This window comes from Herpailurus yagouaroundi, unplaced genomic scaffold, assembly GCF_014898765.1.
Source record: "Herpailurus yagouaroundi ecotype Mexico unplaced genomic scaffold, PumYag 222, whole genome shotgun sequence".
NCBI lineage: Eukaryota > Metazoa > Chordata > Mammalia > Carnivora > Felidae > Herpailurus > Herpailurus yagouaroundi.
This window is the reverse complement of record NW_024412453.1, coordinates 16,302,044-16,328,284: the sequence shown is the minus strand read 5'-3', so window position 1 is coordinate 16,328,284 and position 26,241 is coordinate 16,302,044. Positions and strand designations below refer to the sequence as shown.

The 26,241-nt window shown below is 48.5% G+C and overlaps 1 long non-coding RNA gene across 6 annotated transcripts in view; it reads right to left on the bottom strand.

Moving 5' to 3' along the window:
- LOC121019601 (uncharacterized) overlaps positions 1–23,811 on the bottom strand; it is a 37,209-nt gene extending 13,398 nt beyond the window's left edge. For 4 of the 6 annotated variants that reach the window (XR_005785703.1, XR_005785704.1, XR_005785701.1 and 1 more), the window contains exons 1-4: positions 23,518–23,811; positions 21,862–22,103; positions 20,617–20,914; positions 16,189–16,326 (exon numbers count right to left, since the gene is read on the bottom strand). This is a non-coding gene — a long non-coding RNA (uncharacterized LOC121019601). Of the gene's footprint in view, positions 1–16,188; positions 16,327–20,616; positions 20,915–21,861; positions 22,121–23,517 lie in introns of all 6 variants that reach the window. The other 2 variants (XR_005785706.1, XR_005785705.1) reach the window with 2 other exon arrangements.
- Positions 23,812–26,241: the final 2,430 nt, after the last annotated feature.

Here is a 26,241-nt window from a genome sequence, read left to right as displayed (position 1 = left end):
GGGTTCCAGCTAAAAGTGAACAAAGGTAAATGACAGTCGCTGCTCCAACGAATCTACCAATCTCCATATGAAAGGGTCCGATGTGCTACTAAATGAGAGACCACCAATACAGCTGGCCTTCCTCATCACCCTTGAAAATGGCTTTCTACACTCCAGCCTGCAGACTGCAGACTATTTTCCAGGTGAATCTAGCAATTCTAGAAGAAAGTTTACAAATGAAATTGGCTAATGGGAGAAGTTTCAGGCCACACTGGGGCTATGACTAAACAACAGATACAAGTCTTCTGTCCACTCCTTGGGTCACGCTCTGGAACAGCATGAAGTGGCCACTTAGTCTACTGCTCTCCCAGGAAATTCTAAAAGGTGCCAAGACTCTCCATACAGTAAGACTTCCCCTTCGCCACCCACCACCACTACTGTGCCTGCTGGGTGGCCACTTAGAAGGCCTTGGATGGGATGCGGGTCTGAGCTTCACAGTGGTGAGAAGTAGAGTCAGGGAGGTGGCATTTATTATTGAACTTCTACTCGAAGCCAAGTACCATGCTAGGTGCTTCCACACATAGTATCTCAATGAATAATAATCTCAACAATCAAGGACAAGAGATGCCATCACCTCATGTTCACAAATGCAGAAACTGAGGCTCAGATGAGCCACTAGACAGACCACCCAAGGACACACAGCTAATTAGTATCAGAATTAGCAAACAAATTCGAGCTTGTCAACCTCAAAGCTGTTTTCGTTCACCCATGATGCCTCTGCTTCCATGATGGGGAGTGATGCCTTCCTCATCTCCAGCCCCGCCCCCTGCTCCCCCACCGAAGACCCCAGAGGTACATCTTGAGAAAGACACCAATGATAGGACCAGCGAAAAGCACAAGGAAATGTGTTACCCTCCACCCCACAGGAACCATAAAGGGGGCTGGGGAGTCCCTCCAAAGAGGACTATCTGGAAAGGACAAGACTTCTATGAACCCTTAAATGACAAAGGAGCAAATTCCTACAGCACTGACAGCTTAAGCACGGGCAGGGCTTCTGACTCAAATGAAGAATGCTCAGGCAGCTTTCCTAATTAATGATGGTTGAGTCATAAGAAGAAAGAAAAGTTGGCTCCAAGCTGATTCTCAGAGAAAGGTGCCCTCTGTGAAGTGCCTGAGTAGGCGTCTCCTGCAGCCGTATCCCCCACTCTCTCTTCCAATCCTGATGCCACACCTTCTGGCACTTTCTTGTGGGTAGAGGCTGCAAAAAAGCAGGCGGCCTATCCCAACAGGCTTGGGAGAACTCGCTTTGGCCAACCAAATGATTGGTGAGGGTTTTGGCTGGAAAGGCATTTCCACATGGCGAAATGGAGCGTGGCTGCTCTTGGATACAAGCCACAGTATAATGTGAGGGGCAACAGCAACTCTGACAGAAAAACCTATCCCCATAGATGTCAATACTCCTGAGATTTCACCTTTAAATATGTCTTTCTTGGGGCACCTGGGTGGCTCAGTCGGTTGGGCGGCCGACTTCGGCTCAGGTCACGATCTCGCGGTCCGTGAGTTCGAGCCCCACGTCGGGCTCTGGGCTGATGGCTCAGAGCCTGGAGCCTGCTTCCAATTCTGTGTCTCTCTCTCTCTCTCTCTGCCCCTCCCCCGTTCATGCTCTGTCTCTCTCTGTCTCAAAAATAAATAAAAAACGTTAAAAATTAAAAAAAAAATATGTCTTTCTTGGGGCACCTGGGTGGCTCAGTCGGTTAAGCATCCGACTTCCGCTCAGGTCATGATCTCACGGTTCATGTGTTCAAGCCCCGCATCGGGCTCTGGGCTGACAGCTCAAAGCCTGGAGTCTGCTTCAGATTCTGTCTCCCTCCCTGCCCCTCCCTGGCTCGCTCGCTCTCTCTCTCTCTCTCTCTCTCTCTCTCTCGCTCAAAAATAAATAAACAGGGGCGCCTGGGTGGCGCAGTCGGTTGAGCATCCGACTTCAGCCAGGTCACGATCTCGCGGTCCGGGAGTTCGAGCCCCGCGTCAGGCTCTGGGCTGATGGCTCGGAGCCTGGAGCCTGTTTCCGATTCTGTGTCTCCCTCTCTCTCTGCCCCTCCCCTGTTCATGCTCTGTCTCTCTCTGTCCCAAAAATAAAAATAAAAAACGTTGAAAAAAAATTTTAAAAAAAATAATAAAATAAACATTTTTTAAAAATTAAAAAAAAAATGTCTTTCTCATAAAGTTATCAGCCTTATAACTATCACAAATTCACTGTTATCCCACTCAAAATCCCAGCATTGTTTTTCCATGGGACTGGACATAATTCACCTTAGATTCATACGGAAGATCACTGACTAAAGAATGTCTAAGAAAATGTGAAGAAGAAGAACCAAGTGGGAAGACTTTATACTCCTGGTATCAGAAATTATTGTAGCACTATAACGATTAAGGCAGTGTGTTTCTTTTTTTTTTTCTTTTAGCATTGAGAATCCTTTATTCAGTTATTCCCTATCACAAGAATATTTTAGGGTACCTGAAAAGAAAATATCAAGAATTGTCTCTCCTGAAGAAAGTTATAGGATTCTAAATATAGTTGCAAAAATATTCCTATTTCAAATAATTCTTAGGACAAAGAATATAGAATTTTGTTATGCTACTAAGCATATTGATTTACATAAAATTTCAAAAACGTTAAAAACCTTTAAGACATGGTATTCTGCTAATACATGTTTTAATTGATACTTAAAAAATCCAAGTATATTTTTTATACAAAAAATGCAGAGATCTTAGGTGATAAAAGAGTTGTGACAATTGTTTACACTGCTGTGATCACAGAAAACAACATATACAAGTATTTCATCATATTAGAAAGTTCTTCTGTGTCTCTTTTTCTGTTCCCTCATCTCCCTCACCTTAAAAGCCACTACTCTCACACTTCCATGACTATATGTGAGTTTATGTTTAGGAATTTTATTTAAATAAGATTATACAGTATTTAGTCTTTTATGACAAGTTTCTTTCACACAGTGTAATTTTAATGTTTATATAATTTATTAAATTTATTTTTTTTAATTTATCTCCAAATTAGTTAACATATAGTGCAACAATTATTTCAGGAGAAGATTCCTTGATGCCCCTTACCCAGTTAGCCCATCCCCCCTCCTACACCCCTTCCAGTAACCCTCTATTTGTTCTCCATATTTATGAGTCTCTTATGTTTTGTTCCCCTCCCTGTTTTTATATTATTTTTGTTTCCCTTCCCTTATGTTCATGTTTGTCTCTTAAAGTCCTCATATGAGTGAAGTCATATGATTGTTGTCTTTCTCTAATTTCGCTTAAGATAATACCCTCCAGGGGCGCCTGGGTGGCGCAGTCGGTTAAGCGTCCGACTTCAGCCAGGTCAGGATCTCGCGGTCTGGGAGTTCGAGCCCCGCGTCAGGCTCTGGGCTGATGGCTCAGAGCCTGGAGCCTGTTTCCAATTCTGTGTCTGCCTCTCTCTCTGCCCCTCCCCCGTTCATGCTCTGTCTCTCTCTGTCCCAAAAAAATAAATAAATGTTGAAAAAAAAATTAAAAAAAAAAAGATAATACCCTCCAGTTCCATCCACATAGTTGCAAATGGCAAGATTTCATTCTTTTTGATTGCCAAGTAATACTCCATCGTGTATGTGTGTGTATATATATATATATATATATATATATATATATATATATATACCTCATCTTCTTTATCCATTCATCCATCGATGAGCATTTGGGCTCTTTCCATACTTTGGCTATTGTTGATAGTGCTGCTGTAAACATTGGGGTACATGTGTCCCTTTGAAACAGCACACCTGTATCCCGTGGATAAATACCTAGTAGTGCAATTGCTAGGTCATAGGGTAGTTCTATTTTTAGTTTTTGAGGAACCTCCATACAGTTTTCCAAAGTGACTGCACTAGCTTGCATTACCAAGGACAATGTGGTTCTAATAGCACAGGGGTTGACAATGGACCAATGAACTGACTAGAGAACTCAAAACCCATTCAAATATGGAAACTTGATAAATATCAGAAGTGGCTGTACATATTGGAAGAAGTGTCAACTGTTCAAAGTGTTGGTATTACATAAAAAAGTCTTTCTTTGGGCTCCTTTCCTCAGGAGAAGTCTTCTTGGGAGGAGAACATTCATCACCTCCTGGTAAAGTGTCAGGCACAGAATTAAATGGATCTTGAAGGTCACATTATCCTCCTCAGTGCAGGAGTCTCTGAGTATCTGCTTGTATATTCCAGGGATGTGAAAAGCGTAATCAGGAAAGGAAGGCTGTTCCATGGATATATGGCTCCTGTAAAGTTCTTTATATTAAGCCAAAATATTTTCCCATAGCTTTTCCCCCTCCCCATATGGCACTGGGGACAAAGGTCCATCTTCAAGGCTGTCTAGCAAGCCCTTGAGCATCTCCTGAGGACTCCAATTCTCTCAGTCATGCTTGTGGCAGGACGTTCAATGCACATCCCCCCACCCCAACTTCCAGGATGCCTCTGATGGGCCCACTCCAAATTATCAGTAAGACTTCTGCCTGTGTATGCTATTTGTGTACACACACACACACGCACACCCTAGTAAGGGAGGGAAAAGCAAAAGGCTCCAAACTGAGGTAACACAACAGACCCAAAGGGAGACTCAGATGTGTTAGCTGGGTGTTCCTGGATGTAAGAAGTAGCAGTTCTCTCCAGTTAGCTCATGCAAGTGGGCGGGCAATATGTTAGACTACTTGTGGAAATACGGAACAGAGGAGCCTTAGCCATAGGGCCAACCCTCAAGGACCGCTTGGAAAAATCAAACCTGAATTTTATGAGATCAGGAATCCCAAGAAAGTGAGGCTTCTACTGGAAATCCAAGGCAGCTGTGGAAACCAGGCCATCTGGTAGACCCCCAAGCAGCAGGCCTTCACAGACCCTGCTCCAGTGCTCTGCCATCAGAATCAGTCAGAGTTCTCCTCTCAGACTCTGCTTCTTCCCATCCATCTCTTCTCTTCTCCTCTTCCAAGTATGTGGTTGATTCTGCCGAAGTTCCCAGTTCACTAAGGCACAGCTCTCCTAGCCAGGACCCTGCGGAGGTCACTGGCCACTGCTGCTCACAGCCAACGGAGGCTCATCAAGAGTTGGAGGCACTGCAGTTTCTCTAGGTGGGGAGGGGGATGGGGAGAGAGTGAGCAGGACCAGCCTGTGCCTGACCTTCATAGTACAGCTTGTGCCCAGAAGGGACGACTAAAAAGGTGTTCATCTCAGTTCATGGAGGGAATAAGAGAACACAGACTCTTGGCTGTTATGTCCTCAGAGAATAGGCTTAATTCTGAAATCCAGATGGAGGGGACTCACTAAGAAACATCCCGTGTGACCAGCTGCTTCTTGTTGGTGATGAACCCAAAACAGCAGCCCCAGTGTCTACCCATCTACCACCTTTTCATCCCTCTGTGGTGTCCAGTTTCCTCTATTACAATACAAATGCCACTTAGAAATAAATTTAACCAAAGATGTGCAAGACTTCTTTGCTAAAGACCACCAAAAGTTATTGAGGAAAATAAAAGACCCAAATAAATGTACAGATGTACCACGTTCATGGACTGTAGGACTCAATATTGTTAAAATGTCAATTCCCTCCAGATTGATCTATAGATTCAATGTAATCCCAATAAAAATTCCAGAAGGAATTTTTCTAGCAATTGACTAGCAGCCAATTAGGTAGAAATTTAAGTAGTCAATTTTGTAGAAATAAGAAGGACTAGAATAGCCAAAATAGTCTTAATAAAGAATAAAGTTGAAGGGCTTATAGTAGCTGCTTTTAAGATTTACTACAAACAATAATAATCGAGACAGTTTGGTATTAGCATGAGGGTACACAAAGACACCAATGGAACAGGAAACATCATCCAGAAATAGAACTACATATATATGATCAATTGATGTTCAACAAAGAAAGCAAGATAATTCAATGGGGAAAGACAAATATCTTCAACAAATGGGATGAAATAATTATCTACCCAAAAGGGAAAAAATGAACCACAACTCCATGTATCACATGGAAAACTTAAGCTGGATCCTAGACATAAAGGAAATACAGCATCTTAAAAAAAATAGAAAATATTGGGGCTTCTGGGTGGCTCAGTCAGTTAAGCATCCGACTTCAGCTCAGGTTATGATCTTGTAGTTTGTGAGTTTGAGCCCCACATCGGGCTCTGTGCTGACAGCTCAGAGCCTGGAGCCTGCTTCGGATTCTGTGTCTCCCCCTCTCTCTGCCCCTCCCATGCTCATGCTCTGTCTCTCAATAATAAATAAACGTTAAAAAAAAATTTTTTTTTAATTGAAAATATCTCCATGACCTTGAAGTAGGCAAACACTGCTTAGGCAAAACACTAAAAGTACTAATCATTAAAAAAAAATTTATAACTAAAATTCATTTTAAAAATTTTAAAATTTTCAACACCCCAACCCTAATAACTACAATTAAACAGACTGACAACACCGAGGCACCTGGATGGCTCAGTTGGTTAAGTGTCCAACTTCAGCTCAGGTCATGATCTCACAGCTCATGAGTTCGAGCCTCGTGTTGGGCTGTTGCTGACAGCTCAGAGCCTGGAGCCTGCTTCAGAATCTGTGTCTCTGTCTCCCTCTGCTCCTCCCCCATTCGCACTCTGTCTTTCTCTCTCTCAAAAATAAATTTTAAAAACACTAAAAAAATAAAAATTAAAAAAACCAGACTGACAATACCAAATGTTAGTGAAGATATGGAGCAACCAAAACTCTCATATAGTGTTGATGGGAGTGTGAAACGATATAACTAATCTGGGAAGAAAGTCTATCAGTTTGTCATAAAACTAAAAATACAACTGTACACCGAACAATTCCATTTCTAGGTAAAAAAAAAAAAGTAAACACATGTCCCCCGGTATACTTTTACAAGAATATCCACACCAGTTTTGGGGCGCCTGGGTGGCTCAGTGGGTTAAGTGTCTGACTCTTGATTTCGACTCAGGTCATGATCTCATGGTCTGTGAGTCTGAGCCCCACGTCATGCTCTGCACTGACAACCTGAAGCCTGCTTGGGATTCTCTGTCTCCCTCTCTTTCTGCCCCCACCCACTTGCGATCTCTCTCTCTTTCTCAAATGAACATTAAAAAGAATAGCCATACCAGTTTTATGCATAATATCTATAACTTGGAAACAGCCCAGCTCTCCATCTATAAGAAACTATGGTAAAGTCATTCTACTCAGGAGAAAAGAAAAAAAAAACACATAACAATATGAGCAAATCTCAAAAACCTTATGCTTGGTGAAAGAAGCCTTACACAAATGAGTACCTAATATGTGATTCCAATTATAGGAAGTTCTTGAACAGACATGATTGGAAAAAGACACCACTATGGCTGCCTCTGGGGGTCGAGCAGGACTGGGAAGGGGCATGGAAGCACTTTCTGGGGTGCCGGGAATGTTCCAGGTCTTTGTTTTAAAATAACAGTTTCATGGAAATAATACGTCAAACACCATGGCGTTCACCTCTTTAATGGGTACAGTGCTGTGGGTTTTGGTATATTCACAGAGCTATGCAACTATCACCACTGTCTAGTTGCAGAGGAAACCAGATACCCACTAGCTCAGCCCCAACCAATCCCCCCCCACCGCCCTGCCCAGCCCTAGAGAGGCCCCCTCACACCATTCTGTCAACCATCCATCTGCTTTCTGCCACAACAGATTTGCCTATTCTGGACACTGTGCATAAGTGGACTCACACACTCGGAGGCCTTTTGCATCTGGCTTCTTTCACTCAGCATCATGTTTTCAAGGTTCATCCACACTGTAGTGGGTACGAGAGCTTCCTTCCTACCGCTGAGCAACATTTGGTTGTATGGATAGACTACATTCTGTTCACCCATTCATTGATCATTTCAGTTGATGGACATTTGGAGAGGTGCTTAACTGGAAAAGCTACAAGGGAACAAACTTTCTGGGGTAATTAACATAGCAGTTACATGAGTGTATGTATTAGTCAAAGTTATTGAACTGAGGACTTAAAATACGTGCATTTTATTTTAGCGAGGAAACTATAATTCAAAAAAAGAGGCCCAAGAAAGAAAAGAATAAAGAAAGAGAGAATCCAGGGAGGAAGGGAGGGAGGGAGGGAGGAAATGAGGGAAGAAAGGAGGGAGAATGGAAGGAAGGGAGGGAGGGAGGGAAGAAGGGAGGGAGGCAGGCAGGCAGGCCGGGGCCGGGAGGGAGGGGAAATCACCCAGGCCAACAGCCCTGGTTTCCTGTGGGCTGTAGCAACTGCTCCTAATAAGCGTTGGGCTGTGCCAGTATCATCCCGTGACCCTGAGAAAATCAGAGCATGCTGCTTGCAGGGCACATTCCCTCCTGCGGAGAACCCGCCTTGTGCCGCCAGCTTGCTGGAGAAGGCACTCAGCTGGGCTGCAGGGCGTCTGCTTTGGGCTGGCCCACCCCCACGTGGGCCTGAGTCTGAGCACACTCCCTTTTGCCTGCCATGCAGCTGGTGGGCATGGCAGTTCTAGCTCTTGATGTAAATCGATACACTCATGGCTGGCTTGCCATTCAGTCCATTCAGTGCCATTCAGGGAGGAAGGAGAAGCTCCGGCACTGGGAGGAAGGAGGCGGCAGCCGGCAAGGAAGGAGACCTGAGGACTTGGCCACCACTGCATCGAGACACCCTGGCCAATGAATACTCTGTCCCCTGGTCAAAAGACACCTAGTATTCTGCAGGTTAAAGATGGTCAAACAGCAGGCATTTTCATTCCGCTCAACCCTTAGGCCATCCACTGGTTGTAAGATTCTGTGCGGGGCTGGTGACCCTCTGTTCTAATTGTGTTTGGGGTGGGAGTGGGCAGCAGGGCACATGCAGAAAAAAATAAGTGATAATAAATAATCTGAGGTGGCGGACGCCAAGTGCCATGCCAGTGCGAGCTATAGATCACACCGTGAAAGCTCAAACAGCAGAGAAGCCACTTCATGCCAATCTGTCACCACATGCTAAGTGTCGGGGCCCGCGAAGCCAGGATTGATCAGGGGTGGCCCCACGCTCCAAGATGCTCCCTCGTGGTCCAGGGGTGCAGACTAACTTGCAAACCCAGAATTGGAAAGCACCATGGTCGTCATTAGAGTGATGGGGCGTCTGAGTTCTGCCAATCTGGAGCTTCTGGCTGACAGTGGGGGCAGCACAGTGGGAGAGGGGAGACAGGTGAGGTCAAACTGGGGACATTCCAGACAGGAGAAAGAAAGGCCCTCCCAGTATCTGCACAGAAGTGGAAAGATGCACAGACCAAGGAAGGTCTCGGTTTGACCAGAGACATGCTCATGGTCGGCGCAGCTACAGGAACAAAGGCTGAGGAGCATCAGGCTGGAGGGAGAGGGGGCTTGGGGAAGACTTCTTGGAAGAGCCAGCCAGCACAAGGCCCTGAACGATGGGAAGAAGCAAGCCATGCAAACAGGAACACACAGCAGAAGCTGGGTCTCTGGGTGGGGGTCCTGCACAGGGTAGGGTGAACAATGCCCCCCAAAAGAGGCCTACCTCCTAATCCCCCCAAACCTGTGGATATGTCACCTAACATGGAAAAGGGGGCTCTGTTTATGTGATAAAGTTAAGGGTCTTGAGAAGGAGAGATTATCCTGCATTACTCACTGGGCCCAATATAAACACAAGGGTCCTCGTAAGAGGGACGCAAGAGGTCGGAGTACAGAGTAGAGGAGACCACAGGAGTCAGAGGCTGGGGTGACAGGAGGGAGGGGCCGCAAGCCAAGGAATGCAGGCTGACTTCAGACTCTAAGAGGCAAGGAAATGCAAGCCTCCAGAAGGAACACAGACCAGCAGACACCTTGGTTTCCAACATGTGAGACTCATCTCAGACTTCAGACCCCAGAACTGCAGGATAACATAATTGTGTTGTTTAGAGCCACTCAGCGTGGTAACTTGTTACAGTAATAACAGCAAACACACACTGCAGAATCAGTGGGAATGCAACTTACACATAGCCCCTACATATCCCCTCTTCCCAGCCCCAACAGATACATTTACTTCCCTCCGGAGATTTCATGCCATCAAAAAGAGTCTGAATGCAGAAGCATGGTTAACAAATGTGGTTACATTATCTGCTACTTTGCTGGTTCATCACTTAGCAAATGACAGGAACAGAGGGAGGTCTGTGATCCATACTGACATCCCTGCCCCCAGCGAGCTCAGAATCCAGTGGGGGGTGCAGACGTGTCAACAGCCAGTCACCACACAAGGTGACAAACCCTTAATGGAGATAGGAAGAGGGGAACACGGCAGCACAGGGGAGAGCCAGCTGGTGTGGCTTCCCGAGAATGGAATGGTCCAACACAGGGAGTCTTGGCTGCGCAACGAGGCAGGACGAGGGGGAAGGCAGGCAAATGGAACTGCGTTTAGCAGAACGGAGGTGGCAGGAGATACGGCTGGTCTGGGGGAACGGCAGGTGAAGTGAGCGTGGCCAAAACAGGGACCAGAGGCTGGGACAGGTGCTTCCTGATTACAAGGTGGAAACAACTGCTTCATGGCCACCTTCTCAGCCCTGCCTCGGTGAGATTAAAAGGCCAGGAGCTGCAGGAAGATTCGCGGCAGAGATGGGTGAGGGCTCGAGGGGCAGCCCTGGTGCAAACACAACATGAGCCTTCAAGCTCCAAGAGACAGCACAGCACCCAAAGGAGACACTCCAGGTAGGGAAGACCACCCGGCTAAGCACTCTGACCCTGTCCGCCCCATGTGACACCTCGTCCTTCGATTCATCACACTGCAGGTGACATTGCCACTACATGCAGACTTCGGGGTGCCCTGCGTCCCTGTTGCCCCTGGCACCAAGAGACAACACAGTCTTCCCACTGCTTACTTTCATGAGCAACCTAAGGAGGAGGTGATTTCCACCCTGGGAACAGCCTGGCTCCTGACCTGAGCCATCCCCAGATGGCTGGTATCACCCATGACAAGGAACGAGCCAACAACAGCCACAGCGCTGAAACACTACTGCATGTGGGCGTGGCCAGATGACATTTGGTCACAAGGGTGAGGAAACGTGGGGATGGAAGTGATGCAAAGAAGAACAGAAGGGAAGCACAGAGGGAAGGAGGAGAAGAGAGGGGGCAACGGGGACAGAGGTGGAGAGCCGGAAGAGTGGACACCTGCCCTTGCACAAGGGATGCAGTTCAGGCTGTCCCAGACAGAGAGCTTTCTAGGACCCCCGACCTCAGGGGACAAGATCTGTGCCACGGCAGCATTGCAGGCTGTGAAGCCACAGGGACACAGTCGGGCCTCTAACCCAGTGAGGCCACACACCTCACCCGTCATGCAAATCAGAGCAGAGGAACGTGAGGAACTGTGTTAAATACCAAGGGGAAGATTTTGCAAACAGTTTTTTTTTGAATTGTCACTGCTTAAGTGCGAAGACTCTCAAGTCTGAGAAGCAACATTTCATTCTCTCTGAGCCCTCAGAAATTTTTAAAAAAGGAGAACTCACTGTACTCGGGAAACCTGCGTTGGTGTGGGCCCACGCTCGGCAGAACGTGGCGGAGGGGGGTGGGCAAAGTTACGGAGCTCCTCGGGACAGTTTCCACTCCAGATGGTGTGGGCGTGGAAGCTGCGAGGGCTGAGCAGGCAGGAGAGAAAGCAAACCAGGAAAGAAGCCCACTCGGAACAAAGGGACAGGAGCACTGTGGGGAAAGGCCAACGATTCAGCTCAGGTGCACAGAGGCGCCCTGGTGTCCACCGTCCTGGCTGCTCCTTTGCCATGAAGGCTCCAGAACCAGAGGCTGTGGGCCAGGCGGGCCGGGGAACTGGGAACTCTGGATCTATTATCACGAGTCGGCCCGCAGCCCTGGACCAGCCGCCTCCTCTCTTGGATCCGCTACCTTATTTTGCAAAGGATGGTGTGTGGCGGGCTGACACTCTTTCTGGGAATGTCTGGGACCTACAGAAGCACCACTGCTGGACGAGAGGGGCTTGACAAACCTCTGCCCCCGATCCTGACCAAATATGTTTCTAGCACTTCTAACCTTCAGGTATTTGCTGTTATCCCTGTAGCTTCCTTGGCCGCTGACCTTTCTTACTGGGCCAGGAAGCTTGCAAGGGGCCCCCTCCTCCAGATTTATCCGGGACAGATGGGCTGGGTCAGAATCGTGCAGAGCGAAGCCTCAGCAAAGCTCTCCATACACCTGCAATTCTACGACTGGAGCCTTTCAAAGGCTCTCAGCCTGAGAAAGCACAAGGTCTTGGTGAGGTTTCCTGGCCGGCTCGGGGCTGGCTTCATGCCACAGTAACATGCCCAGGGCTGCATGGCCTAGAACCCCTTCAGGCTCCTCTTCCCCAACCCTTGAGAAAACCTCGATTTTTATGCCCTCAAAACCCTGCTCCGCTCAGACTGCTGTGACCAGGCGCAGACCAGGTGTGGGAGTGGCAGAGGGGCACTTTTAGGGCCCTACGTAATACAGCTCAGGCAACCGCTTGCCCCTTTCCTGGTGGCATCCGCCAACCTTGATGTTCTCCTTCCCGTAAGCCCCTGCAAATCCGGGGTGAGGGCGTGAGGCCCAGAGACGCCCCAGGCTGGTGGATTCTGCCACTTTCCACTTCTGCCAAATACAGAGGTTCGCTCATCCCCACAGATGCAGTAAGGAGGTCCCCCCGGGTTAGAAGAACCTAAGACAGAATCAGACTGAAGGAATAAAACTGGATTAGGGAAACCGGAGGGAGACGGGGTGACTGGAACTCTGGGTAGGAATGCAGATTCACCACAATTGGGTGAGGTTCACTCCTGCTCCGCAGAGCTGGCTAATGAAACAGTAACATTCGCTCTTATGGTGGGCACTGGTTTACTTCTACATTCAAAAGGCAGCATTTGAAGAGAGTTGTTGAGAGATACTTCACATGGTATAAAATTTGCCCATTTAAACTGCACAACTCAATGGCTTTTAGTATGTGTGCAGAGTCGTGAAACCATCACCACTAAGTTTAGAACATTTCATTACCCCTGAAAAGAAAGCCCATACCCAGGAGCACTCAGGGCCCCTGCCGTTCCCCCGGACCCACCGGCCCTGGGCAAACAGTAATCTGCAGAGCATTTTACCCCGACACACACTTTCCCTACCGTGAGGGTATGCGAGGCAGCAGATGACAGGGGTGTCTTAATCAAGATCTCATGACCCACAAACAAATGGCCAACAAGCACAAGAAAAGACATTCAACATCACAGATCATTAGGGGAATGCAAATCAAAGCAACAACGAGATACCACCTCACACCCATTCAGGATGGCTGTTGTCCAAAAAACAGAAAATAACAAGTGCTGGTGAGGATGTGGAGAAATTGGGACACCTGTGCACTGTTGGCGGGAATGCAGAATGGTGCAGCCACCGTGGAAAACAGTATGGTGGTTCCCTCAAAAACTAAAATTAGAATTACCATATAACCCGGAAATTGCACTTCTGGGTATATACCCAAAATAATTAAAAGCAGGATCTTAGTGGGGCCCCTGGGTGGCTCAGTTGGTTAAGTGTCTGACTCTTGGTTTTGGCTCAGGTCATGGTCTCATGGTTCTTGAGTTTGAGCCCCACATAGGGCTTATGTGCTGGCCGTGTGGAGTCTGCTTGGGATTCTCTCTCCCCTCTCTGCCCCTCTCCTACTCACGCATGCTCTCTCTCTCTCTCTCTCAAAAATAAAAAAACTTAAAAATTTTTTTTAATGTTTATTTATTTTTGAGAGAGAGACAGATTGCAAGTGGGGGAGGGTGAGAGAGAGAGGAAGACACAGAATCCAAAGCAGGCTCCAGGTTCTGAGCTGTTAGCACTTAGCCCAATGTGGGGCTTGAACTCATGAACCGTGAGATCATGACCTGAGCTGAAGTCGGACACTCAACTCACTGAGCCACCCAGGCACCCCAAATAAATAAACATTTTTAAAAAGCAGGATCTTAGAGAGACATTTGCACACTCATGTTCATATAATTATTATATACACAGAATTATTCTCCATAGCTAAAAGACGAAAGCAACTCAAGGGTCCAACAACTGATGAGTGGATAAACAAATGTGGTATATACATACAATGGATATTACTCCTCCTTAAAAAGGAAAATTCTGACACGTGCCACATCATGCAGAAACCTCGGAGCCACTGTGCTCACTGAAAGAAGACACTCACAAAAAGACAAATATACTGTGTGATTCCACTTACATGAGGTACCTAGAGTAGTAAAATTCATAGACAGAAAGTACAGTGGTGGTTGCCAGGGGATGGGGGATGGGGAGTCAGTGTTTTATAGATACAGAGTTTCAGTTTTCCAAAAGGAAAAGAATTCTGGAGATGGTGGTGGTGATGGCTGCACAGGAATATGAATGTACTTAATGCCCCTAAGCTGTACACTCAAAAAAATGGTCAGGATGGTACTTAAGGCTACCTATCAGTTGACTTTATGCTAATCAAAAGGAGACTATCCAGGTGGGCCTCACCTAATCACACTTAAGTCTTTAAAAGCAAAGGGTTTTGGGGGCACCTGGGTGGCTCAGTCAGTCGAGCATCTGACTCTTCATTTCAGCTCAGGTCTTGATCCCAGGTCCTGGGATCGAGCCCCGTGTTGGGCTCTACACTCACAGGGCAGAGCCTGCTTGGGATTCCCTCTCTCTCCCTTTGTCCCTCTCCTCTACTGGCACTTTCTCTCTCTCTCTAAAATTAAAAAAACAAAAAACAAAAAAAGCAAAGGGTTCTCTCCTGCTGATAACAGAAGAGGAAGTCAGAGATTCAAACCAAGGGGGGATTTGAGGCCCCACTGCTGTACTGAAGATGGAGAAGACACATGGGAAAGACTAAGAGTGGCCTCCATGAGCTGGGGGCAACGCCCAGCTGACAGCTACCATGTTCTGCCTGGACGCATGACCAGCACGGCCTGCAGAGGTGGGAGATAATGAGTCATGTTAACCCGCTAAGTTGGATCATTTGTCAGAAAGCAATAGAAGACTGATTGGATCTCCTAATTGGGGCCAGAAAGGGAAAGAAGACATTTTAGGGAGCAGAGATGATTCTCAGTGATTGACTTTGTCTTTTTCACATATTTCCACTTCCTCTAGAAAGCCTCCCCCGCCACCCTCCCGAGAGCCTTTGCGGATCCTCGCCTCTGTCTTCCTCTGTCGGTAATTATCTGCCACTCCCTTGGCCCTGCGCACAAGGGCCTGCCAGCCGGAATCCCCAGTCATCTCGCTTTCTCAAATCTGGTCTAAGGACTTCCAACACAGAAGCCACAACTTGACCTTTTTCATCTTTCCCAAAGCTCCCAGTACAGGGCCAAGCACACTATAAACTAGCCCACAAATTCTTGTTCACTAAGCCATTTCCTTTCAGTTCCAGTGACCAGCAAGGCCAATGAAGGCATTCAAACCTGATGTGGCCACAGGCACATAGAGAGCCTTTCCCCTAAGACTGGCTTCACCACCACCTGAGAGTAACAAAGCACCGAGATGGTGATACCCCATTTCTGAACTCTGACTTTTCATTAACACTGGCCAGTCACGTTTTCCAGCATGAGTTGGGCTACCATTTCTCTGAAGTTTTTTTGGTTTTTGTTTTTCTACAGCTGAAATTTGCCAACACAGAGGAAGTAAGAAGAGGATGACATGAGGTCCCACAAAATGTGCTACCTGTGTTTTGTTCCACAACAACCTTACCCTGAATGCCTTCCAAGTCTAGACAGCATGGTGAGACCCCAAAAACAGAGAGCTAAATCACAATAGCCCCTACTCTTGGGCTGTCATCCAAGTATCCCCTGAGCACAGAGGTCATAGCAGAGTCTTTGACACTTTGGAAACTAGGAGGTTGGATTTCTTCAGGTCGGACCACAGAATCAGGTCTCCTACAGGCAGGCAATGGGTGGGGTTCCCTTCTGCATTCTGTCCTGCTCCAGGGACTCTGGGGACGCCTTCTGTGCCCCACCCTGGACTCCAATAACACGCATATGATGTCACTGTCTAGATGTGCAACAGTCTTGGCCAATTTTATCCAAAGCCCTCAAACACAGATTAAAAAGTAAATCCATAGCATTTGGACAGACCTTTACAGTTTACAAGCCACTGTCATATTAATTGTCTCATTTGATCCTCCCAGGAGCCCTAAGAGGTAGGAGGAGTAGATTATCATCGCCCAATTACCGATGAGGAAACTGAGGCTCAGGGAGCTGAAGTGACTTACCCAGAGTTACCTGGTTTGGAAGCCAAAAAACCATGTTCTTCCACGTTGGATCTAGTCTTTGAGCCTAAATGGGAACTCAGCACAGACAGGCTAGGCTCTCCCCAGCTGGCCTTCACAGCTGGTGCCTTGAGAGTTTCTCTATAGAAAGAGTGGAGAGGCTGGGAATCAGGAACAAAAAGAAAGTACAATGGTGCCTCATATTCTAGTAATATTTCATCTTTTTCAAAGAACTCACATATTTCTTGTCTCATTTGGTTCACAGAACAATCCCATAAGGTCAACAAGACAAGTATATTGTCATCAAAACTTGGATCAGAGCTAGTCCCCAACTTTTCTGATTCCAAGACTCTTTCTATAAGATAAGGGACAGCATTCTTGCCACTGAGACCCTCCTTTCGTCCCTTTGGCCCCCAAGGGTCAAGACCAAGAGACCACTGGATACCCTTCTCTTGTGTGGCCACACAGGTCCAACTTACAGTGACCTTTCATTTCCCTATGTGATCCCCTGCTAGAAACTGGGCCCAGAATGCAGGCCCCTCCCCCTTCTGGTTTTAGGACTGCTTTTACAGAACCAATGTGTTTTTAAGTTTATTTCTTTTCAGAGACAGAGAGAGAGCGTGCGAGTGCACACACGTGTGGGGGAGGGGGAGGGAGATGGGGGAAAGAATCCCAAGCAGGCACCACACTGACAGCATGGAGCCTGATGTGGGGCTCGAACTCACAAACTGTGAGATCACGACTTGAGCTGAAACCAAGAGCTGGATGCTTAACTGACTGAGCCCCCCAGGCGCCCCACAAAACTAATCTTATGTAACCCATACACCAGGGGGAATGGAATCTGCTAGACTATTGCTCACCCGCTGAACACACATTTTCTGAGCAGGGTATCACTCTAGGCTACTCACTGGGAGTTCGAGAAATACCTCAGGCATATTCCCTAACAGAAGCTCACGATCTTGATCTAGTGGAAGTGGCGAAAACACAAACACATACATGACAAGGCACACGACATTCACTAGTACATGACAAGATGGAACAAATGTCACAACACAGTTATAAGCAAAGGGCTGCATGCAGATCAGCATCATGCTGGCTGGTGGGAAGGAAGAGTCTTTATGAAAAAAGAGGCGTTGGGCGCCTGGGTGGCTCAGCCAGTTGAGCTTCCAACTTCGGCTCAGGTCACGATCTCACAGTTTGTGAATTTGAGCCCCGCATCAGGCTCTCTGTCGTCAGTGCAGAGCCAGCTCTCCGATCCTCTGTCTAGCTCTCTCTCTGCCTGTCCTCTGCTCTTTCTCTCTCTTTCTCAAAATAAATTAAAAAAAACTTAAAAAGTAAAAGAAAAAAGAGGTGTTTAAGAGGAAGGATGACTGGAGAATCTTGACAAGTAGGAAGATGCAGGCTGTAAAAACAGCATTAACATTTGGGAACTAGGGATATAGTCCCTTGTGAGGGCAGCATGAAGTCCACTTGGCCCCCGACCTCCCACTGAGGCTGGCTGGGATCCAGCTTAGACCCCCAGCTAGATCTAGGCTGGATCCTGCCCCCTCCCAAGGGAACCCAGGAGACTGGGGCCACTTGCTCCGTCCTCCAGGTTCTGTGGACTTGCAGCCCCACCCACCAAATGTTAACTGCCCTCTTCACAACTCATCTCTTCCGCTCCCTAGTTGGTTCTCACATGTGTCTTGCATTCCCAACTAGACTAAAATACTGGTCTCCTGATTCCTTGAGAACACAGCAAGGCATGCCTATATCCCATCCCAGCCAGCATGAGGTGGGCACACAGTAGGCCCAACAACCTGTTTGTTGACTGGCTGCCGAAGTCTATAGGCCCAACTGTACACAACTGTACAAACAGGTAGACAAGAAGGGGCAGTACTTGTAACCCTAGCCTGGGATTACAGGGAAGGGGTTAGCAGAAGACACATTATTTCTGGCTTTAAGGTTACATTTTATAGAACTGATCTAAATTTAAATCAAGGGGCTTAGACTTGCGGGGTCACTCTGGGGGGACTGCCCTGTATTTCACATTCTGTTCTCTTTTAGACCAATATCCCAAGGTCTCCTTAATCCATTTTTCTAGTTCCTGCTTGTAAACATCTTCCAATGAAACATAATGTCTCATAGTTTCTCTTGAAAAGAGTTACAGAAAGGCTGGCATAGTTGCCATTTCCAGTCTAGAGACTGGAGGACGATGCCAGAGGTGAGAGCAGAGTCAGGGCAAGAGGTGGGGGTGGCGAGGACCCCAGGGCACAGTACAGCCTCCTACTGGTTGGTCTCCAAGGAGCCGAAGTCTCAGCTGAAGTGCTGGGTGGACAGACTTTACAAACAGGGAAACTGGATAGGGTCAAAACCCAAACAGGTCACAGCACACCCAGAATGGAGCATGGGCAAGCAATGAACATCATCAGCTAGGAGTTGGGGGATGGGGTAGGTGAAAAGAACCAAATGCCCAGGTGGGTTCAGAGGCAGAGAATTTTAGTTTTAGGGATTTTTCTAATCCAACCCTCTTTAATCCCACAGGTGGGGTCCTCAAAAAGTTATTTCCTGGGGCACCTGGGTGGCTCAGTTGGTTAAGCACCCGACTTCGGCTCAGGTCATGATCTCACGGCTCAGTAATTTGAGCCTGTGTTGGGCTCTGTGCTCACATCTCAGAGCCTGAAGCCGGCTTCAGATTCTGTGTCTCCCTCTCTCTCTGCCCCTCCCCCACTCGCACTCTGTCTCTCTCTCTCTCTCTCAAAAATAAACATTAAGAAATCCACACCAAAAACAAAAAGTTATTTCCTGTGATAGTCTAACCCTGTTCTACTCAGTGTCTCTCTGCGTCTTTGACCTTCCACTTCATCCTCCATATTGCTGTCAGACTGATCTTTCCACAACACAGATCAGTTCAGTGTCTCCCCTCCACATTCAGAAGGTCCGAAGTCAGCGTGACCCAGTAAGGCCTTCTCTGCTAGATTCAGACAGGGTTTGGAGTCTTATCTCCTCTCTACACCCCACTGACGTCATTCCCCCAACAACGTCCTGCACAACACTCTCCAAAGTTGCAAGACTTACTCCTGTCTGCCAGGAGAATCCCAATTCCAAGGTCCAGCTCAAATGTGTCCTGTTCAGTTAAATCTCCCTGTGCTCATTCATTCCCCCAGGAAAGATGTGTTTACTTTCTCTTCCATGCTCCCAAAACACCTCCGTAGAGCATTTATCACCCTGACTCGAACTGATTTTACAGAGACTGAGAGGCCACCAGGAATAGGGATTGGTTTTGCCTTCTCATTGCTCACCTTGTCCTTACTTCGCACGGCAGGAGTAGGTGGTCAAAACATGTTTACTGAAAGAAGAAACCTTTCCTTTTTTTTTTTTAGTTTTCACTTTTAAGTCATCTCTACACCCAGGGCGGGACTCAAACTCACAGCTCCGAGACTGAAAGTCGCTTGCTCTACGGACTGAGCCAGCCAGGTGTCCCAAACCCCTTTCCTTTATAGCCGCACAGTGAGTTCCTGGTGGGGCCCAGTTAAGGTCGAGGTTGTCTGATGCCCAGGTCAAGGCACTGCTTTCTAGGCTGCTTCTACCAGTTTTTCGTGAACACGAACCTGGATGGCTCCTTACTAACCTGGACTTTCAGACACTGGGACAGTGACGGGCATCAACTGTCCCAAGTTAGCACCAAGCTGCTAACTGTAAAGAGAGACACCTGTGTCTCTCCCGGGGAAGAGAGTTGATTCAAAAAGGCTTTAACTGTTTCCGATTCTGTGTCTCCCTCTCTCTCTGCCCCTCCCCCGTTCATGCTCTGTCTCTCTCTGTCCCAAAAATAAATAAACGTTGGAAAAAAAAAAAAAAAACAAAAAACAAAAAGGCTTTAAACCGAGCTGTAGGCGGCGACAGAGCAGGTGAGTCATCCCAGCCCACACCCATTCTTACTGAAGGGCCCCAGCATCTATGTGTCTGTGGTCATATGGGAAATGGGTACTCTGAGCTGACTCGGGTCCCAGGGAGGGGGATGCTGATGTTATGGCCAAGGACCCTTCACCCATGGTGATGAAGCAGGAGTGATGGCCTTTATCTATGACAGCAAACATAAAGGGACTCAGAGAGCACAGGGGATGGCCTCAGAGAAGCTGCAGCCGTGGTAATGACCAAGGGACGCAGCTCGCCGCTCTTGCGGCCCCATCTGGACCCCTTGCACCCACACAGCCTGTCTCCACCGCCAGCCCTCACCCATGTCACTTCATTTCCCTAAATTCAAAGCTCCTCAAGAGAAACACAAGGTGTCCTCCACCACCCATCCCCCAGACTCAACCAGGACATCTATACTGCAGTTGAATTTTGTCTTAAGCAAAGTCAGCACGTAAAGTTGAGGGATAAATCTTCATTTTACAAACTCTTTTCACCACGAGCTCCCCTAAGGCCTTCACTCACTGGGGGCTTACTTACCATGTGTAAGTTCCTCTGTTAGGAGCTGGAGAGATACGAACACCACTGCAGTACAGTCCCTGCCCTCAACCACGTAAGCAAGTTGCATATGCGAGTTACTGTACATGCAGGAAATAATGTGCTAAATCCTTCAGAGGAGGTTCACAAAGTGAGTCTGGGAATCTGGAGGCGAATGAGTTTAGAGGGACATCGTTCGGGAGATGGCACAGAAGTTGGGCTTTAGAGAACGGGTTGGATATTGCCACTCTGAAGCACGTCAAATGGCCTTCCATATGGAGGAGGTGTTGTCAGCAAAGGCCTGTGGGTGGAATCAAATGTCAGGCAGCTCCATGTGGAAACCCACCAGGGCAGGCTGAAACAGCACATCCGACAGGCCCAAGCCCCAGGGCCACAGGCCAAGGCACAGGGAAAATGCTCCGAACAGCAAAGGTCAACATGAACGTAAATACTGCAGCAGCAGGACTTATTCGGGGCGAGAAGTGGGCCAGGATGGCCTTGGAATCCGGCCAGAGGTCAAAGGCCAGCTCTACCCTCAACAGCTGTGTGATCTTGAACAAGTTACCCAACCGAAGTCTAGGTCTTCCCGTCTGCAAGGCCGCTCCCTGACACTTCCTACCTAGCGTGTCACTAAGAAATGAAATGAGATGATGGAGAGGACACATGAGGCACGGTGGCAGGCAGGGCAAGTGATCAGTCTATGTGAGGCTCTTCTTCCTGGCTTGAGGAGCCTGGACAGTGAACAAGTGAAAGACTGTGTGGGGCCCTCGAGGAAGGAAGAGGCCAATAAAAGGGGATTCTAAAGCGAGGAGATGGTGAGGAAAGAGGGACTGCGGAGAAAGGAAACAAAGCCTCCACACTGAGCTTTCTGCTCCAGGGCAGGCCACCGTAGGGATGCTGCTAAAACTCCCCAACACGCTGGTAGGTGGTTTCTCCCTGAAGAACGCCGTGTTCCAGGATCGACATCAGTGAGGCAAGGAGCAGAACTGAGCTTGTAGGTGGAGCGATGGGTAGGAGCCGAGCAGAGATGAGGCAGCACGCTGGACCCCTGCCCAGATTGTGGGGGCATCAGAAATCAGGACTGGATCAAGATGGCACCGAGAGAGAAAACTGCTTAATTCCAAAAACTTCCACTGGGAAAGCCCAGAAGTCCAAGGTTTTTTGCACATCTAGACACCTGATCTTTTAACCTGAATACCTGGCTCATTACAAGCCAGCAACAGAGATACCGCCAGGCACAGGACTCACCTCTGCAGAGAGCCTCCAGTCTCATGGAGGACAGGCACACTAAGGGTCTTCAGGGAGATTTGCCACCTAATCCTACGTGTGTTTGCTCCTTGTTCGTTTGCGCATTCATTCACTCCATCCTCCACTGCACAAACATCCACGAAGGAACTACTATACCCAAGATAAGATCCCGGAGAGGCAGGTGTCCCGTTAGCTGTTCACATCTCCATTCCTCAAGTTGTTTCACTTGTCAGTTCCCTTATCTGTCAAATGGAGAAAACTGGGTTTATGGGAAAATGCAATGAGATAATGGACACACACAATGCAGAGTAAGTGCTCAAGAAGTGTAAACTATTAATAAACGAGCAGAAGTAAGGTTACATGTTATATTGGATACCTTTCAATGCTCCTCTAGGTACTTTCTGCATCCTTTTCTATCTGTACTGTGTTCTGGAATTTTCCTGCATGGACTAATCAAGTCTCCTTTGCCCTCTGACTTCCCATGGGGTTTAGTACATGGAGAGCCTTGACAAATCAGAGGGATTTTATTTCCTCCCAACTGCCTTCCTGAACCCCTTGACCTGAAGTCCTAGCTCTAGCAAAATGACCCTCCACACAGCCTCTCTGTCTCGAGGCGTAGAGATGGTAAGATCCCTCTGTTAGAAGCCCCAGAACATTTCACTATCCACGGTTCTTTCCCTACACCCTGCCTCAAATTACCCATTCATAATGTGCCATCTGTTTTGTGCTGGCCCCTATTATATACGGGGTAGGAGAGAGAGAATAGGCCTGGGGATCAGGAGACCTGAGTCCCACCTCTGCCACCAGCTGGTTCTGTGACCCTGAACGCTCTTTTACTAGGTGTCAGCGTCCTCATCTGTAAAAAGAACAGGTGGGACCACATAGCTCTTTTTTTGTATTACAATTCCCCACCACTGCTGGGTGTTCCGTGAAGTTAAACCCAGAAAAGGGATGCATATCAGGGAATAAGGCAGGTTAGCCAACTCCTTCTTAACCCAGGGAGGGCACCTAACTCCTTTCCAAGGACTTCCCTTTTCCTCCCAGATTCCCCGGGGACCAAATGATCTCCACTCCAAACAAACAGCCAAGGAAACCCAGGAAATTACAAGTAAATTCTCTCCTTTCTGTAACCAACCAGCCAACCTCGATTTAGCCACACAGGTCCCTTCCCAGCTTCTGTTATGCACAGCGGGCCAAGGTGTGGTGTGGTGTGGTGTGGTGTGGTGTGGCCAAGAGGCAGGTGCACACTCCCACCCAGGCATTCTCCACAGGGCTGCAAAGGGATATGATGCCCTCTCACAACTGGTGGGTATCCAGGGCAGAGGGAGCCACCCAAACCAACATCCTGTCAGAAAACCTACAATTGAGGTCTGTCACTGGACACGTTTCAAAGAGAGGCTGAGGACCATTTCATGGGATAGTACAGAATCTCTGGAGTTCTTTTTAGCTCCTAAATTAGCGACTCAGGGAACCCCAGGAGCCATGAGAGACATTCTAATGAGATTACCCTCCCTAGCGCCCCCTACCCCCATCTGGAGTTTCACCGGCCCCAAGCGCTTTCCCATCTCCCCTCACCCAGAGGTAGGGCCAAGTGCCTGCATAAGGCTGGGTTTTTAATCCTTAAGGACAGCAGGAGAGGGCACTTTGGATACCAACTTCTAGGTCTCTGGCGGGGTAAGGGAGGAGGGATAATCTCTTAAAATCTCAGCTCCTGGGCTGGCCGCATGTGAAAACCACAACCTAATAACCGCCAACAACAATGTCTTCGACGATCTTCACGTCCGGAAACCGCGGCCTCTCCCCACAACTCTGAGAGAGTTCAAACCCTTTCCTGGTTCCAAATCAAAACTTCCGAGAGCCTCCGGGCTTCCAGCGGCCAGACCGCGCACGGGACGGCTGGGGCCCAGGGAAGACCCAGGCGGCGAAGCCCGCGGGCCGGGCGGGGAGGGGACGAACCCCAGCGCTGAGCCGCCGCCCTAGCCGCCTCGAAGCGCCTGTGCCCGCCGGAAGCACCGCCGTGCGCCTGCGCCTGCGCGAGTCTTGGCACGTGACTCGGGAGCGCGCGGCCCTGGAGGGGGCGGGGGAGGGATCACGGCCGCATGCGCGGGGCGGGCTCCCGCGGGCGGGGTTCGGCTGGGACTCAGCTCAGCAGCTCCCCCGGCGGTGGGTGCTGGGGGTCGCGGTGACGAGCCTCGCTCAGCGGTAGCGTTTTGCGCTGAGGAGGGGGCTTTCGAGACCACGCCAAACTTGGCCAGGCGCTCGGTTCTCCCACCCTTTCGTTCCTGTTCCAAACCGCCCTGCTTTAGGGGCCTCAGTTTCCCCTCGAAGGCGAGGGGGTGCAGCGGGAAAAGCGGACCCGTCGGCGGTGAGGACGCCCGAGCCCGGAAGATGCGCCCCCTCCGGGAGCCGGTCCCGCCGGATAATCTGCACCCGAGTCGGGGGCCAGGAGCAGCTGGGGTCCAGGGCCCAACGGGGGTCCTAAGTAGGGCCAGACTGCTGAGGTGGGCTTCCTCCGCCGCCTCCTTACGGGGCTCCCGTAGTGGCCCCCAGCTCCTAGCAGTGGGGCGGCGTCTGGGGGGGACGCAGACCCTGAGCCCTCCAGCCGGCAACCCATGGACCGCGGGTTTGAGGGGCACGGCCCGAGGGACGCTGTCTGGGTTGCCAAAATCGACTGCTTGATTTGATGCCAGGCTCTCGCCCCTCGGTGAGCCCCAGTGCTGCTGCCCGCCTGACCCTCCCTGCTTGTTCATGGCCCTCTCTGTCTAGAAACTTGCAGTGGCCTCAAGCCCAGACTTCTTGACCTTCCATCTAAGGGTTTCCCTAACCCACCTCAACTCACCTTGACTCCTCACTGGCCACACACAAATGGCTCCCTCCCTTTCAGAGTCTGGGCCCTTGATCTTCCCCCCAGGATCCGACCCTCTGGTCTCTGCCCTTCCAAACCTGTCCAGCCTTCAGAGTGGAGCTAGAATTCCACTCCCTTTCTAAGCTCAGAACCCCCTGGGTGTCTCAGTATTCCCAGGGGAGTCCTGATGTTATATAAACGGATTCTCCTCCATAAAGGTAATCTGTTAACTGTTTAAATAAAAAGTCTGCAGTGCATGGGTTTAACTTCTCAAATAATTACAAGTGAGAAAGAAAATCGTTTGCCACCCCCCCCCCATGTGACCTGGGTTATGATAGGGGCATATGGCTACTTTATCCCCCAGGATTTACCCAGTCACTCCAGTTCCATGTCTTGGGTCCCTAACTGGATCATTCACTTCTCCAGAGCAGAGATCATGCCTGCACAAATATGTGTAAATTCTAAATCTTTTGAAATTTTGGTAGGACAAAATTCAGAAGTTTGGAGAAAATGGAAATATAACCAACAAATGTGTTTGCATTCTTCACAAATACGAAATCACTCTTTTCAGTGTGTCAGAAAAATGTACTGTCACAATCAGTCTAGGCTCCAGACTAACACAAATCAATGTGATTGAATGTAGTAGAAGGGATAGTTGGATGGGTAGAAAATTGGCCCTTTGGTTTGTCATGTTTTAGCTGGGTGAACTGGGGCTTAACCTCTCTGGGGATGCAGCTTCCTCATGCTGGATTTGTTTTTAGGGATAATAAATATGCCTTCTCCATCTACATGAGCAGAGTGAGGGTCAAATGTGAAATGGAGTTAAGGGTTTCTGGGTTTGTTTGGTTTTTTTTTTTAAGGTATTTTGTTGTTCACGAAATAATCCTTAATACATTTTTTTTAAGATTTTATTTTTTTAAGGAATCTCTACATCCAACATGGGGCTCAAACTTACAACCCTGAGATCAAGAGTCACATGCTCCACGGACTGAGCCAACCAGGCTCCCCCCCCCGGCCCCGACCTTAATAAATTGTCTAAAGCAGGGGCACCTGGGTGGCTCAGTCAGTTGAGCGTCCGACTTCGGCTCAGGTCATGATCTCACAGTCCGTGAGTTCAAGCCCCACGTCGGGCTCTGTCCTGACAGCTCAGAGCCTGGAGCCTGTTTTGGATTCTGTGTCTCCCTCTCTCTCTGCTCTTCCCCTTCTCACATGCTGTCTCTCTCTCAAAAATAAATAAGGATTAAAATAAATAGTCTGAAGCAAATGACGTTTAAATGTTTGAAATTTTGCTACTAACACATGTCAAGGTGCTGACCGGCCATTAGAAAAATCCAGCAGTTCTAAATTTTTGCCAGTTTCTGAAGAGGAGGGAAAGGCCTTGGGATCAGCAAGGACAGTGTCACCAAAGGTAAGCCTGGTCAAGTAGCCTAGCGTGCCCTCACGAGAGTCAGGTGCTAGATGGACTTCTGGCCCTCCTACTTCCGGCAACTCAACCTCTGTGACCATCAGTCTCCCCATCAGTAAAATATGAGTAA